The following is a 17,796-nucleotide window of genomic DNA, read 5'->3' as shown; positions in this document are numbered from 1 at the left end:
CCTGGATTTACAAAATGAACAGGGCGTTACCAGATATTAAGAGGCGTTACCAGGCAGTCAGCTCGGCTCTATAGCAGCTGGTCCACAGCCAGCTTCCCAACAGAGAAGGGTTTACAAAGACCTACCATGATCCCTTATCTCATCTAATGTTCTAGACATCCCTCTGTAGTGATTACTAGCCTTCTGGCTGTGACAAAGTACCTGAAAAAGCAACTTAAGGAAGAGAGCCCTTCCTTTGGCTCACAGATACAGGGTGCAGTCCATTCTGTCACAGAGTCACAGCGGCAGAAGCCTGAGACAGCTGGCCTGGCTGCATCTGCAGTCAGGAAGCATAAAGAGACTTGCTAGCTCTCAGTTCATGGTCTCCTTTTTATTGACTGTTAGGTGGGTCTTCCCATCTTAGTAAACCTAACCCAGAAAGTCTCTCTCAGACACACCCAGAGACTATAAACCCCATCAAAGTTGAGAGAGTTAAGTATCCCACCATGTGAAATGGTGTTCTCAACTCAGAGCTAAGATCCCTAAGCTCACAAAAGAAGCTACCTCCCCAAAGTCAGAGAGTTCATCAGGGTCATGAAGACTAACTAGCACACCCAAGCCTCCTGACAATGTCCCCCAAGAGGGCCCGGGCTCCATCAGCCTGGTTGTCAGTATTCAGAGAGACTGAAGGGACAGAACTGCCTCTGTTCTTCCTGACCTGCTTTTGCTAGGAAAACGGCAAGTCCAGGCCACCAACCATAGACCACATATACCCTGGCCCTAGACCTCAACACACTATCACACACCAGCCCCCTCCCCTCAAAAACTCAATAACCCACTTTAATGCACACTTAGTCCTAAACATGCAAGAGACTGGTACCTGCAGAAACAAAATTACCTTTCATTATTTTAGGTTTGTCACGACAACAGATCACTGTGAAATTTTGAGGTCTTAGACCATGAATTTCTCAAGCAGCTGACTCCACGGGACAGGGAGGAGGAGGAGGAAGAAGATGAAGAGGAGGAGGAAGAAGAAGAGGAAGAGGAGGAGAAAGAAGAAGAGGAAGAGGAAGAGGAGCTGCCACATAGGACACAGGTGCGTGACACCCCAGATTTCCAAACCCCATGCGCTTATCAAGTAGCAATCAGCCCCCACACTTCTCTGCCCTCGCTCCAGGAGGGCAGGGCCGGCATTCTGTCCTACCCAGCTTCCCAGGCACTGTGTGCTTTGTCTTCATTGGGTCTGTTTGCAAAGGACAGGGAGCCCATGTTCTAAGTTCAAAGGCAGAAGGGACGGGAACCACAGACTGATTTAACATAAAAGAATCAGGACAACAGGAAAGGACAAAGGAGTGTGCCAAAAACAGAGCTCTCTTCTGCTGTTATTTATACTTTTGAAACAATGTAAGTATGACGCTTGCCAAAGAGGTACAGGAAAATCCTGGGAAAACATGCACTTTAAAAGGTCTCCAAAGCCCTCTGAAAATAATAGAATCCAGAAGGCTGTTCAGAAAGAATTAAAATGGAATAATAGTCTGAGCATACGAACAATTCCCCATTTTGCACAGATTATAATCTAAAATGTCACTTTTACATGCTTTGAAACTTGAACTCATTCCTACCTACAGAAAAAAAAAGCCATAATTGATAACAAAATTGATAAGGAATGGCACAAATGCCTTACATTTAAACATGAGCCTGTAAAAAATACTTTGATATATAACTCACTTAAAATCCACTCTTGTTGCATGTAGTTAAGTGTTTTGACAAGTGTATATGTCCATTCCATCATCTCTACAATCAAGATTGGTACACGATCACCACAAAGTTCCCTTGTTGACCCCTATACGCTGAACCCCAGACACTCACTCTGCTCTGTATAACCACAGATTAGTTTCGTCTACACTGGAATATCATCTAAATGGATTTACACAATGCCTCCGAGTTTCCATGCATGTTGCTGTATACATTTAGAATTCCACTCTTTTTTGTTGCTGAGTAGTATTCCATTGTATGGACATACCACCATTCACCAAGTGATGGATACTTGGGTCAATTACAGGTTTTTGCAATATTACTAATAATGTCTTTATTTATATTCACAAATGCGTTTTTGCAGACACATGTTTTAAATGATTTGGAGTAACTCCTACAAGCTTTTCAGAAACTAATGTACTATTCTATACTGTGATTAACAGTAAAGATTAAAGGCTTCCCTGCAAGAGTCCTTTAGCCTACAGAGTGTCTGATACTGTCAACACTGCTGGGATATGGAAGTAAGCTTATAGTGTAGAAAACACTGAAAAAAGCTCTCCTTGCCCATTTTGGTGGTGTCAAGTTTCTTTTTGACAAAGTTCTATTCATGCCTCTCTCCTTTCCCTGCCCTCTTAAATGCCTGGTACACAATGCTCACACCAGCCCAGTCTTACCCAGATAAAGCCCTAGAGTGTGGCCACTTGGGTGTCCCATTCTCAACGCCACATTCTTTATGTTGTCTACCCTGCCCAAAATCAAACTACCTTCCCCTGCTAAACTACTTGCATGAATTGGGAAGGCCATCTGACTAGATGCCACCCTATGCAAAGAATGGGCGGCCTCTCAACAACAGTAGTCCTGAGTTTTCGGGACAGGTGCCACTGCTGTACCACACAGGTGCTCTGCTTCCAGATGAAGTACAAGCAACACACAGTAACACATGAGCGACTTGAAATCACAGGAGGTGAGGCTGCTTGCTGGAGAGTAACTTAGATCACTTCAGGGTAGGAAATTCACTGGATTTGCAGGCTGGACCTTCCTCGCCATATCCTCTGCCCCCCATACCCCATTATTGCTTCTTTGGTTTCTTTCCTCCTTCTGCACCCCAGAACTCACAGATTTTCACACTGTCTCATGGTCATTTGCACCATGGTAGTAACAACAGGATACCATGCATAAACTACAGGTTGTCATCTACACCAAAGCAAGACTGTTCCCTGCTACCTTCCAGTCCCTCTGGACTGCACCCTACCTGGCACTCTGCAGCATAGCTGGCATCCTCTATCCTAGGACCAAATGTACACTGCTTGCTGCAGACGCACCTCAATGCCTTATCTTCAGTACCATAGACTTCCATGGTGCGGCTGAAGAAGATTCACCCTGGACCTTTCAGAAAAAAACAGGTTTCAGAAGCTCAAGTCACAGAGCTATTCTGATAGGCCAGAGAGATGACTCTGTGCTTAAAAGCATTAGTTGTTCTTCCAGAGGACCCAGGATCAATTCCAATCACCCACATGGCAATTCATAACAGTCTATAATTCTGGTTCCAGGGAATCTGATACCTCTGTCAGCACAGGCACAGAAGCAGGCAAAACACCCATACACATTTTTAAAAAATAGTTAATTTAAATTACTTTAAAAGGAAGAAATTCTGATACCAAGGCCAGTATGTTGTCAATAGATCTGAAACCTAACACTATCATTGGTTAGCCATCTCAAACCAGGATAAGAATCAGAAACAAAGTCAGAGCTTTGAACCACCCCACTGTGTTTTTCAGTCTTCTGCTATCTTAACCCCAAGAGTAACTCTTCTGGCTTATGCAAATTAAAAGTATTTGTGAAGCAATGAACTGACTTGACATTAACAAAGCCATGCTGGGCAGTGTCATCGGATGGGTGGCCAGGAAGATTCTTCTGGAATGTGCTTGCATTGTTTGTCCCACAATGTCCGACTTGTTCAACTTCATCCTCGCCCATGCACCTCCCTTTCAATCCTCTAATGGCTCTGCAACAGGCAATGGGCTCCAGCCCCCAGAGCATGGCAAAGCCAGCCACACAACCCCTCCCCCTTCCTAGCCATGCACTCTGAGGTGGCCCAATCCCAAAAGGAACTTAAAAACCAGTTACTTTCCTGACCATCCACAATTACTTAGGTCATTTTGAACTGCCACTGTGTCTGTTACTTCCTGTCCCTGCCTGATGCTCACCTAGAGAGGTGTGAAAGCATGTTGAGCCAGGATAAATAAAGGATGGATGGACGGATAGATGATGGATAGAAAGATAGATAGATAGATAGATAGATAGATAGATAGATAGATAGATAGATACGTACACACACACACACACACACACACACACACACACACACGCACGCACGCACACACGCACGTACGTAAGGCCTTGTTCTTTTGTCAAAAAGCCATGATCGAATATCATCCAGAAAGTCTGAGACTTAACTTCTGGGAACTTTCTCAGCCCCAACCCCCCAGGCTTTGACTGTTTCACCTTGGTACCAAACAACAAAACGGGGTTATTTCCATGAGTTCTTGAGCTTTCTAAAGGCTATGTTCTAGAAGGATGAATGCTTAGTGAGGCTGAACAAACTTACCAACAGAATGCTGTTCTACCCTGCCTCATCATGACAAAAGAGCCAGTAAATCTCTGCCACCTAGTTGCTCTGAAACCAGGAACTGAGAGGAATCAGCAACAGACTTTTCTTATTAAACTGTTAGCCCTGCATGGACCCATTCATGAAAATAATTCACAAAGTATAACTTTAATACTACATGCAGTCCGCAGTTCCATGTGTGAAAATACAAACTGAAATGAGCTGGGGTAGTTAGTGCATGCTTGCGAGATTTAGACAGAGCACAGTACATTTTTAATAATGTAAAAAAAAAAAAAAAAATGTATCTACTTAACGGTTTCCAACTACAAATTCCAAAAGAGGAGGAAAGGTGAAGAAACTATGTACTGAGCACATATTCCCTGTCCTTCCAGGTGTCCGAGTTGGTCTTGCTGCTGTTTTGGAGACAGTAACTATCTCACATAGCCAAGGCTAGCCTTGAGCTCTTAATTCTCCTGCTGGGGTCTAACGCTGTGCTGGGTTAGAATGCCTGGCTTCAACATGCTAGGCTAACATATTACCGACTGGGATACACTCCCAGTCCCCATACTACCGACTGGGCTACACTCCCAGCCCCCAGAGTCTTTTTAATTCCTTAAATTTTGTGAGTATTTTTAAAGGAAGAGAGAACTTTTCAGTAAAGCAATCCAATTTGAAGCTCAAAAGCTTTACTGTGTTCTCATTCCAGTGTTAAAAATACACTTTCATCTTTCCAAGGCATTTCTGAATAATCGTCAGGCGACTGATTTGGAGGACGATGGCAGGCGCAGGACTTCATGGAGAGGAGAAGGGAGATGTTGGAGCAATGGCTTCCCACCCTCAGTTCAGCTCTCTCAGGTAGGAAGGCCAGGCCCCTCCTTCACCGTCAGACCCATCACATGCTTCTGAGCTGCCATTTTCTCAGTAGAACTAACCATCCCCCTCACCGTCCACGGCTCCCAGTGTCACCTCAGTGCGGCCCTTCCAGCTCCTGGCAGCCCCACAAGTAAGTCTGCAAACTAAGGGAAGAGAACTATGCTCACTGAGGAGTTAGAGCTGAGGCCCAAGCTAGGAACCTCTCAGGACTCCCATGAAAACCCAACTGCAGGTGGAAAGCTGTCACAGACTGTGATACTTCTGGGTGTCTGGTAAAGCTAGGCAAAATAAGAGCACATACAGTGACAGACTATAAAATCTCAGAGTCAGCAACAGAGTTTCTCACTTAATGATACAATGTATCTGTGTGGGTTTTGTTGTTTTTGTTGTTGTTGTTTGAAGAAAGATTTCTAGGAAGGCTTAGTGGTACAGGCCTCTAATCTCAGCTAATTGGAAGGTTGAGATGGATGGATGGATGGATGGATGGATGGATGGATGGATGGATGGATGGGCAGATGGTCAGTAGAACAGACGGTAAGTTCAAATCCAGCCTAGGCTATAGAATACATCCAAGGCCAACCTAAGGAATATATTGAGGTTCTGTGTCTTTTTTTTTTTTTTTTTTTTCAAAAAAAAAAAAAAAAAAAAGGAAAAAGAGGATGAAGATGATGAAGAGGGAGGAAGAAGGAAACCTATCATGCACAATGTTTTTCTTTTTGCCTTGGTTTCCAGGAAGCTGCCATGTGTCATGCTCATCTGTAATGGGTTTGACAGTCTAAGGCAGCTTGCCCTTTCCCTTTTTTTTAAAAAAAAAAAAAGATTTATTTATTTATTATATACGAATACACTGTAGCTGTCTTCAGACACACCAGAAGAGGGCATCAGATCCTATTACAGATGGTTGTGAGCCACCATGTGGTTGCTGGGATTTGAACTCAGGATCTCTGGAAGAGCAACCAGTGCTCTTAACCACTGAGCCATCTCTCCAGCCCCTTGCCCTTTCCTGTATGCAGCTTTTATCATTTATTTACAAGTGTCCATCTTTATATATAATATATATGTCTGCCTGTGTTGTTTTAGTCCGACTTTCCTTACTTACCAAAAGTAATTAGAGCGCATGGATTTTAAAAAGGAAAGCATCTGGGGTGCTCGACATGAAATCTATGTACATCGCACCTATCCATAAATTGACACTTTTCCCCAAAGGATTTCACGAGAAACACTTTTAACTTGAAACCTGATTCATTACCATGTAACATGCGAGACACGCTGCTGGCGCGTGAATGAACCACGTCTGTTTGAACTCGCAGGATTCTAAACTGTGGTACAGACACACACCCGCACCCACAAGAGTGTCTGTGACACAAATCCATGCAATCCCCAAGGATGCCAGTGACAGGAACCCATGTGTCTCTCCAGTAGGCTAACTATGAAATAAATCCATACACTACCCATAAGGCTACCTGTAACTAGAACTTGTATCCCCCTCCACTCCCAAAATTCCTGTGACAAGGACCCATATACCCTCTCACCAAGAATATCTACGACAGCAAACTATATACCCTCTCTCCAAGGATACCTGTGACAAGGACCCATATGGATCCATATGACAGAGACTATTTTCTTCCTTGGATCTATGTTTTCTAAATCCACTGAACTTCTCCCCTAGGGTTTGGTGTTCCTTGCCCTCAAGATGCTAACACGGAGACATGGAGCATTCAGAAACTCCTGTTCCACCTAGGGTATCCCCCACCCCCACCCCCTGCCTTGTTACAGCAATTCTTGGTAGAGTAAGTTCACATTGAAATGGAGTCTTCTTGTGGCCCACAGTTCCCCAGGCCCACTCTAACTCTTTCCCTATCCCCAGGGATTCACCAAAGGCCTAGACTTTATTACCAAGTCCCAACACTGGCTGGCATCAACAGCCAGCTGAGGCTCAGGTATCCTGACCCCAACGTGGTCTCTAGCACTCTTTAGCCTCTTTTAAAGTGGCATGTCTTCTCCAAAAGGAACGCATGCAACACCCTCAGGTGCTAGAGAAGCAACTGGCCATTTAGACCCACGCCTTTGAACCACAGGTGCGTTCAGGGTCTGCCTTATTCAGTCTATCCACTGCAGCGTTTTCTGGTTTTAGTTGTTTGAGGACTTTTCCCTCTAAGTCCAAAACGTTAACGTCATCGAGAACGTGTTCATTTCTTCTCTTTCTCCCACTCCTGCATCCAAATTTGTTTTTGTTTTTGTTTTTGTTTTTGTTTGTTTTTTTTTTTTTTTTTTTTTTTTGAGGTTTTGGTGGTGGTAGTGGTAGTGGTAGTGGTTTGGTTTGGTGTAGTTTTTTTTTTTTCTCCAGGGAGAAAAACTCAGACATCAATAAAACTGTGTGTGTTTCTGTTTTTAAGAAAGCTTTCTATGGCTCTGAAATGTTAGCACAGCAAGTCAGGGTGAATTCAAGGTAGTCTAAAGGCTGGCAACAGGAATAGCAAGGGCAAAAACTGATCAGCAACAAGAACATGAGAGTATGATGTTCAAGCCCAGGTACCACACTGAATTCAACTTAAAAAAAAAATCATTAAGAAATGCTGCTGACCAAGCCCCACAGATGACCACTGAGCAGAGTTGGGTGTACCAGGGAAGATGCAGGGTACAGGACATGAAAGCAATCCTGTTCACTCCACTTGGAGCTGCAGCAGAGAAGACCAATCCAGACTAAATCAGGCAGGGCCTGTTCAGCAGTGGATGAAAACTAAGGTGTGGTCTCTGTGTGTCCCTTTCCACTGGTCCTTCAGGGTACGCACTATCACCCAACATGGGTGTCTTAGAAATCCGTTTCTAAGTAACAATGGTGGACAGCAGTGGTGTCTTATACCTGGAGACAAGAGTGATGACCAAGGAAAACAGATCCTGATTCCAGCTGCAGCCAATCCTTTGTGATCTTGGGGTCTGGGTACCAGTCCACTCCACAGACTGAGCTTTCCTCACGGGGGGATGTTAAAAGGATGCTTCTGGCAACTTCTTCACCATTCACTGTGTTACTTCTCAGTGTAGGGGACTAATGCCCCTAAATCCCTCTTCCATGGATGGTTAAGGCAGAATGTATCCTTTGCCCTCAGAAGGCAGGAGAACCACCTCCAAAACTGAGGCTTGGGGGGAAAGGAGGGAGCCAGTGATGAGCTTGGGAAAGATGGTGTGCAGAGCAGGAGGGCGATCTATTAGTGCATACAGGCTACAGTGATCTGCTGTCCTCAGCCCAGCTACAAGGAAGGGCCTTGGGCTCAGACAGCAACTGTCTTCAGCAGAGCCCACTGCAGTCCTCCCGGTAGGAAAAACATTAAGATTTGACAATAGCCGAACCAGCCTCCCTCTTATTAAGGTTCACATTTAGTTATAAAAAGTAGGGCTTTCATCCTGAGCCAGGTTGGCAGAGCCATCCAACAGATACTTCCAATTACTGGGTCCCTCGGTGCCTACCACATATTGGAGGAGAGAATGAACTAAATCCAAGCAGCACATTCGAACTGGTGTGCAAACAACAGGCTGGCTAATGACGAACGATTGTCAACAATGATAGCATGTCAGTGGCAGCCCCACAACTCTGTGTCTTTCTAAGCTAACACCTCACCTGGTCCCTCACCACCCTGGTGCCAGATCAGGGAACAGCGAGGACCAATGTGGCAGGTAGGCCCCCAGAGCCTCCTTCTCCTCTTAGTACTAGACTCCAATGCTGCCTCATGTGGCTTCCAAGGCAGAGGCAGGGGGACTGCTTCAGACAAGAAACTCAAGGTCAGCACAAATTAACTAGCTCTTAAAACACCCACAGGTGAACAAGCCTGGCATATTCCCCTAAACCCTGGGGAGGAACACATCTGCCAAGCTCTCTGGATACTGCTGTAATCGGTAGGGTATAACTTGACATGAGGCACCTATCTCTGAGGTCACCTTCTCTCTCCGTTTTGGGGAGAGGGGCAGTACTGGGCATCAGACCCATGGCCCTATACATAAGGGGCAAGTGCTCAACCACTGAGCCATAGCCCTGACCTTGAAGTCACTCTCTTAAAGAAACAAGTCACTTAGATTACTGGCTAAGACATGTGACAAATGTAGCCAGAGGGGTAGTCCATAAGAAGACACAACTTCCCCTTCAGTCCAGGCTACTCACTCTGTGCCATGATCTGAGTCTCAGCTCTCTTCAGGGATGCCTCTGTCACAGGAGGCAAAAGCTGCTTGCTAGCCCCAACTCCAGGTAAGAAAAGGACCTTCTTGGAGTCCCCAATGCTTACTGAGTGGGGCTGTCTCCCAGACAGAGCTATCTAGAACTCTCCAGGCTGAGTGGCCACAGTGTTTAAACTCCCTTCCTCTGGGCTGACTTAGCCCCAGGCCCTGGTCTGGGCCTTTGGAGGGTGGTGGGTGGCTACACTGCAGTGGATTCTGCCTGTGCTTGTCCTCAGCTGAAAGCACGGGGACCTCCTTACTAGGTCACACACCTCTGTCCCATACTGCATGTGGCTGGACCTAATGATTCCCTAGGCTCCCCACTCCAGATCAGGGAGTAACCACAACCTACCAATAAATGGAACAGAATTCCTTCCCTGGAAACCGAGTATAGTTTGCTGTAAAGAATTAACTGGGTGAGCTTTCTTTCCTATCCCAGGAGGGGGAAGAGGGAGGAGGAAGCTACCTCCGAGCTTCACAAAGACAAGCTGGAGGTGAAGGCTTCTCCAGCCCCACACCGGGTGCAGCTGCCAATGAGAAAAAAAAAAAAACAAAAAAACCAGAAAGCACACAAGACAATGGCCAAACATCAAAGGATTCACAAGAACAAGATGCAGCCTTCAATCAAATTCTTTTGCTTAAACTAATCTTGCAGTGCTTGTAATGTTTTTCAGGTGAAGTCCACGTATAGCTCCTTAAACAAAGCCAACAGCCGGGAGAATGTCCTTAGCAGGGATGGAGCTAAAGATGACAAGTCATTTTGAAAGCAGGGGACCAAGGAAACAGGGGAGACACAGCACAGAGTGACTATGGCCACATCTACCAGGGTCACAGTCCCTTCACACAAGGCACTCAAGGCCATAGCTTAGCTCCTCAAGCACCCGGCCTCCACTTTCCTACATCAGGCCCTCCCGGACACTGTCCCATGTAAAAGCAGCCTTGGCCTCCCCCACACTCCTACCTCCTCTCCATCCCTCAGTTTACATGGCAGCTTTGCCCGCATGTAGACTTCCTTCCTCTCACTCTCTCACCTTGCCCCTCTCCCGTGTTCTATTTTTCCTGGCACCAATAACCCCAATTCATAGCTATGAGACTTTTTTTCCCTCTGACATATTTACATATTTATTATCAAGCTCTGAGATAGATGGACAGATATCACCAAGCACACAAGAATTGGTGTCTAACTAAGTTAGAGTTTTACTGCTGTGAATAGACACCATGACCAAGGCAAATCTTATAAAGGATAACATTTAATTGGGGCTGGCTTACAGGTTCAGAGGTTCAGTCCATTATCATCAAGGCAGGAGCATGGCAGCGTCCAGGCAGGCATGGTGCAGGAGGAGCTGAGAGTTCTACATCTTCATCTGAAGGCTGCTAGCAGAAGACTGGCTTCCAGGCATCTAGGATGAGGGTATTAAAGCCCACACCCACAGTGACACATCTACTCCAACAGGGCCACACCTCCTAATAGTGCCACTCCCTGGGTCAAGCATATTCCAACCATCACAATTGGTTTGTCTTTTTTTTTTTTTTTCCTCCAACATTTTAGTGACAGTGACAATCACCAAGCTCAGAATTCAGTCACTTAAAGAACACGGGAAAGTAGGAGAGACACAAGAATTTGAGGTTCAGTACCCAGGGCTCAGGAGATGGTTCAGTCAGTCAAGTGTCTGCTGCCATCATAAGGACCAGAGTTCGAATCCCCAGTATCCGGGTGAAAATGATCATGCTAGATCCAAATGCTAGCACTGGGGAGATGGAGACAAGCCCCTTGGAGCTTGCTGGCCAAGTTGGGCTTGCCTAAATGTGAACTTAAGGTTCACCAAGAGACCCTGTCTCCTAAAATATATAAGGGGTGACACAGGATGCTGAACTCTGGCCTCCACAAACACACACAAATACACTACAACACAGGGCCCAGGCCCAGCACTGAGGGCTCAATCTCAACCAATCAGGAGTAAACCCAAAACCTTCTTTGTTTTGAGTTGCATGGGTGAGTCAATGCCCTTTGCCAAGGGATATATGAATTTGACATTTTCCTGGCAAAATAATATGCTGAAATATAACAATGTCTAGTAAATAGCTCGAGATGAAGAGTCTCAAGAAAAATTCACAGTAATGTTACAATTTCTGGTAAGCACCATCTCCCCACAGAGAAGCAGGCTCTCAAGCGGTGCCTGTGCTCCACTCTCCTGAGGTATCTCAAGGTATGTTTACTGTGCTGTAAATGACCGGATTAAGACCCACCCGGTGCATTCCGGTCACAGTAAACACGTTGTGAACGAACAAGAAATCTACATTGCCAGTCTAGTGTAGCAGCTACCAACATTTTACCCACAATGCTGTGTTCTCTAGTCATGCAAATGTAGCCTTTGCAGACCACTGAGGTCCAAAATCCCTTCCATCATAACACAACAGGGGCCAGGACTGCTTGCTTCAACATCTGTCAGCACGCCAGTTTTTTTTTTTTTTTTTTTTCCCTATAAAAGCCTCTGGTCCCCTTCCGTTAACATCAAAGTATTGGCCAAACAACAAACATGGTATCGAATGCAGTCCAGCCCAGCCTAAGATATCTTCTGAGGGTGGTTGTGGTATAAATTATTACAAGTTATAAAGAGAAACTTGGGGCACAAAGTGCTGGAGGGTGCTAATGTCGATTTAAAATTGTGTGTAACTACCAAATATCAAGTGTTTACTTTGATTCCTCACTCACCCCACCCCTCCAGTGGCTTAAACTGCGTTTTCAGGTTGCTTTCCAATTCTAACCCTCCCTAAGCACCGCCAATTATCACTTTCCGTCTTCATCTAGCTGACTAAACGGCCCCTCGCATCTCTTTATCCGCTCGTTTCTGGAATTGTTTTCCCCTCACACCCTCACAGAGTTGTCTATTCTGTAGCTTTTCTGAGACAACAACCAACTGCCTGCGCAATCACTTCACTCTAAGGAAGCAGCTTAGCAGTGGCTCGATCTCTCGGACATGATTTACGGGGTCCCCAGGGTTTGTGTGATCTACCCGCACTTTTTAAGTACGGATGCAGAAAAGGAACGGAGCTCGAAACTTCAGGGCCTCGGGGCTGAATCAGAATTCTGCTTTAGTCTTCAGTTTTATTAGTCAGTCTTCTTCAACTCAGCCACGACCCTGTAACACACATCCACACCTCCCACCCACCTCCCCCACCCACCCCCCCACCCTACCCACCCCCCTCCACACACACACACAACCTCCCCACACCCCTACACTCATGGGCAGCATTTCCGGAAGGCAGAAGTTGATTCACACCCCAGGGGCAAAGGTTTCTATACACTGATGCCTCCCTCCCAGCTGATTGGACCACAAGTGAACACGTGACCAGGCCAGCCAATGCAGAGGCAGCTCAGCAGGGCTCCCAGAGGTCAAGAGAGGCCACGGCCACTCTCATCCGCTTAGAGCTCTCAGAGATGTTAAAAATAAAGAAACGATACAACATTTCAATGCCTACACTGAACAGATTAACATTTCTAACACCCAAACACTCATGACTAATTATGCCCTCCACGAGACAGTTACAAGAGTTATAAAACATATTAATTCATGGTGCACTACAGGCAGAATGCCTGTTAATGAGAAACAAATTTAAATTTGGATGACGAATGCCACCATCGTTTCATCCTGCCAGCTTGTCTCTGTGACTAAATGTGTGAGTTCAGGAGGCTAACAGGAAAGCACTTGGGCGTGAGGCTGAGCTCCCCCTTCCCTACAGCCCACGTCCACCTGTCCTCTCTGACCACACACAGACGCCACCTCAATGCCCAACAGCCTGCAACCATGTACCTCAAGCTCCACTGTGGTTACTGGCTCATCACTGTCATCTTGGCAGAGTTTTTGATAAATTATTAGTCAGAAACTATTTCCCAATGTTGCTGTGGATCTAGAAACATCTGTCAGTTGGGTACCCACGAGACCTAGCCAAGGACCACCCTTCCTATCCTTAGCTACCCTCAAGGCTCCCGTCCTTTGCCATGTGTAATCTACAATGATAACATCCCCGCTGGACAGTTTTTGCACCTTGCAACCAAGCTAACGCCACAACTTTCTTGCCAATCTTTGAAAGGCTGCTGTTGAGTAAGTTACACCAGCCTGAAAATCTCAGGTAGAGAAGACAATCATCCCTGGACAGTCGTGAGGGCCTGACTCCGGTGCCCACTAGTGTTCAAGTCCTTTGACCCAAACGCCACAGGTTGTGTATAAGCTCTGCATAGCCTCTGGTATACTTCAGATCATCTCCAGGTTATTTACAGTTCTCAATAAAGAACAAATGCTCCTGCAATAGCTGTAATACACAGTTCTGTATACTACAGGACCCAGAAAGAAGCCTGTGTGTGCCCGGAACAGATAGAAATTAAAAATAAAAATTAAAATTAAATCGGAGGTTATCGGGAATATCGTTAAAGTATTATCAGTATGATAGTATTCTCAGAATACTCAGATGTGGAACCTGATAACAGTGAGTTTCTCCATCACTTAACAAATCGCCCTTTACGGCTAGCGCTGGCCTCCCTCTCCTCTCTCAACATCAATCTACTGGTCTTTCGGATTTTGGGAAGACTTCCTAAAAGTGGTTTCAGGGAAAAGAAAATGACTACATCAAATACACACGCTGACTCTTAAATGCTCTAGTTTCCTTTCTGTTATGGTGATAGAAAAAAAAAATACTCAGACCATAAGCAACTGTGGGGGTGGGGAGGGATTTATTTCATCTTACACTTCCAGATCAGGGTCCATCATTATGGATGTCAGGGCTGGAATCCAAGGCAGGTATCTGAAGCAGATTTGGTAGAGGATGGTACTCACTAGCTCATTCTCAGGCCCACGCTGTGCCAGCTTTACTCACTCTGACAGGACCACCAGCCTAGGGATGGTGCTGCCCACAGTGGGCTGCGCCCTCTATGCATTAATTAATTAACAATCATGACACAGTCCCTGACAGACATGTCCACAGACCATGCTGAGAAAGCCAGTTAGTTACTCAACTGACTCTGGGCTGTGTCAAGTCAAGACTAACAAGGGCACTGAGGTTAGCTGGAATTTCAGACATTTAATAAACCGATGTTTTAACATGAAGAAAATGTGCAGTGAGGAAGAGGAGGCTGAAGGAGAAATAATGGAGTAGGAGTGCAGAGCCCTGCGAACTGTTACAGGGTGTTAGGTAGGCGCAGGAGGCTGGAAAGTAGAAGGGAAGTGAGTTGCAACCAGCAACCGAGTGCCCAAGACTCACCACCCTCACTGAAGCTTTCCAACTGCACAGAACCTGGCCAGCAAGCCATCTACTGACACCAGTTAGGTGAGCAAGGCCTGCACTATGGTCTGTGAGCTCCATGTGAACACAAGTCCCTTAGCCTGGCTTTCTCACACTCCACAGATTCCCCCCTACTCCCCATCCCGTACCTCTACTTCCCTCCCACAGGTTAAGACCCCAGGTAGAAGATGCTTCTAAAACTACACCTAAGCCCTGAGCTCTGCTCCTGAGAGGTAGCATGCTCAAAAAGAAAAGTAAAGCACCTAAGTTAGTTCTACCTTAAAATGATGCTACTGGACTTGTGAGGACCAGATAGCATCCCTACTGTCAGGTGACAGATCTTCCTCAGATCACTCTGCCAAATGCCACTAAACAACATAGAAAAGCACACTTAAGAGCCAAGGTGTCGAGATGATTAAAGCTCCCCTCTGCACTTAGAAGTCTATGCTGCACAGCCTTGCTCACCAGAAAACATTCTAAGGCCTCAGTATCTTCTTCGTCTCAGCATCATGACTGACCAGGTAGCCTCTAAGTGCCAATAAATAGTTCCTATGGTTCTCTGACATACTTTCTGGGCCTTTGCTCTCCAAGAGTGATAGCAACTAGTGTTGTCCCAACAACAAAAGAAATACGACAATTTATAAACACCAACAGAGAAAATATAAATTCTTAACATGATGATAGAAAACTCAAATTCCCAAACACTTGAACACTAGTTACTGAAAAGCATTAAGTCCTTAAGAAAGAAAAAATTAAGAAAGGTATGTATCTTAAGTAAAATTCATGAAGTTCACATTTAAAAGAGAATACTAAAATACATGTAAAAAAACAAAATTATTAAATCATATTTGGACATAAGATATCATCCAGTTCAGGTTTTCATTTTATAGACAAAAATAGCCAGGCAGAGAGAGATTAAATAATTTGCCCAAGGATATGCCGCTAATGAGAGGCAGGATAAATACGAGAATCCAGCCAAGAATGGTTTAACTATTCCAAAAGGGTATTAGAGAATGTTAGCACTGTCTGGGATAGGCTCCTAGTCTTTGGAGGCTAATGTCAAGAGGACAGCCAAGCCCTCCCATGGAGCACCACTCTGTGCGCCACACAAGCCAGAACTGCAGGCTGATGTGTGTGAGATGCATGTGTCTTTGGTTCCGACAGTCACACCTTTCCATCCATGCCAACAGGTGGCAAAACTACCACATGGTAGTGCAGCTGACAGCTCCTCTAAATCGGTGGACAACTCCCACTCGTCATGACCCTCTCAGATTCCAGGCTCAGCCTCCCATCTCAATGTTGCTATTCTAACACACGCTCAAGCACACACACACACACACACACACACACACCTCACTAAACCCCAGGAAGCCAATGCCAACTGTGCCAGCCCACCAGCTGAGTAACAGCAGCTGTCCCAAAGACATTGCTCTAGGACCTCACTTCCTGTTTTGGCAACGACGCCTGTGTCTGTGCCAGTTCGGGGTCTGGCCCATCGTTTTCAAAGCTTAGAACTGGACAAGCCCCAGATATCCAAGAAACCATCTGTTACAAAGCCCTCCTCCCTCCTCTGACTTCACTTCTCCACCAGCCGCAGCATCTGCCGCCATCTTTGCTCTTCTGAACAGAAGACCCTGAAGGGGAAGAGAGCCACCAACTTTAAATTCAGTGTTATGAAACAAATAAGTTCACATATTTTACCTGGCAGCATGAGCTAGCTATCACAGGCGTTAGAGAATGTAGAAAAGTACATTCAGTTTCCCAAGACCTCATTCTGTGGTGTGAGTGTATATATATATGGGGAGTGGGGCATATACACGTAGGCCCAATGTTCATATCCTGTGCCTTCCTTGATTGCTCTCCACTTTATTTATTGAGGCAGACTCTCTCAATCAAATTCAGAGCTCACTGATTTGACGTATCTAACTCATGGGTTTGCTCCAGGGACCCCATGTCTGTCATCTGAGTGCTGGGACTGCAGGCATTGACCATGCCTATGGCTTTTTCACGTGGGTGCTAAGGATTTGAACTCTAGTCCCTATGTTTAAGCAGTAAGTGCTTTAACTATTGAGCCATCATCTCCCTGGCCCATGTGTATTCTTTAATAGAAGCTTTTCAAAGTAAAATCCTCAGGGATAAGCAAAGACAAGCTGAGAAGGAGCTCACAAATATTATATACTAATAGTCCAGACCTGAAACAGCATAAGCTTTTCCTTCCAATGAGAAACAAAGCCAGAATAAGACCAGTCTTTAAAAGCTATTCAAATACCCTTCCATATAAATTCCAAGTAGACCCCAAGCAATCTCATCTACATAACTAATAACTAACAGTGACTAAACATTCTCCACATGACAGGCTGCAGTAGGATCTTCACAGGCCTGACCCGACTTCTAACTCCTCTACCATCCCCCCACCCCCATTTCCTTGTTGTGAAGGGCTCAGGTAAGACTTATGGAAGGTGTCTAACTTGCCTAAGGTTACATCAATAAAAGGTGATAGGGTCAGAGTTCACACTTGGGTCCACACAACTCTGTACCCAGTGCTTTTTATCACTACTCTGCAGCTGCCTTGAGGGTGGGGTGGGGTCTTTGCTGCATAGGAGAAAACAAAAACTGCACTTTTAATCACAGAATCACCTCGACTTGCATGGTTCAAGGTCCTGTGCAAACCTGCCTTGAAATTCTACAGGCAAAGAAAGGAGACTGGCACTCACCTAACAAGTCCAAGGCAGCTGTCAGACAGCTGTGCAGAAGCCGGGGAAGAAGCGGATGGTGTCTGGCAGGGTTACGCTTGCCTCTGCCTCCAACTAGGATTTTTAAAAGAAATGAGGAGCCTGGCAGATGAGAGACTCTCAGACTAAATCCCACAGGGAGTGTTAAATAAACATGATCAGCCCCATAAAGCTCTGACAAAGGCAGGCTGTTAAAACTAAAAAACTGTACTACGCCCCACCTTCCCTTTACCCAATAAACAGAAATCCGTAAGAGCGCAAGCCCTATTAGCGGTGGCCTATTTAAACCTTAAATTTTTAATTCTGTTTATTCGCTTTTATAGAAAGCACTCAGCAAACACTCGGCCTCGCTTTTGCTTATGTTGC

At 45.5% G+C, this 17,796-nt stretch overlaps 1 protein-coding gene across 2 annotated transcripts in view; it reads right to left on the bottom strand.

Moving 5' to 3' along the window:
- Tspan5 (tetraspanin 5) overlaps nucleotides 1-17,796 on the bottom strand; it is a 160,927-nt gene that overhangs the window by 103,071 nt on the left and 40,060 nt on the right. Inside the window, exon 1 of one of the 2 annotated variants that reach the window (XM_076933303.1) lies at nucleotides 10,691-10,810. The exons of the other annotated variant lie outside the window; for it this stretch is intronic. The gene's annotated coding sequence lies outside the window, so the exon portion shown is untranslated. Of the gene's footprint in view, nucleotides 1-10,690; nucleotides 10,811-17,796 lie in introns of those variants that run through there. 2 annotated transcript variants of the gene reach the window in all.

This window comes from Arvicanthis niloticus, chromosome 4 (assembly GCF_011762505.2).
Source record: "Arvicanthis niloticus isolate mArvNil1 chromosome 4, mArvNil1.pat.X, whole genome shotgun sequence".
In the NCBI taxonomy this organism is placed as follows: Eukaryota; Metazoa; Chordata; class Mammalia; order Rodentia; family Muridae; genus Arvicanthis; species Arvicanthis niloticus.
Note: the sequence above shows the minus strand (reverse complement) of the source record. Positions and strands in the feature narration are given on the sequence as shown.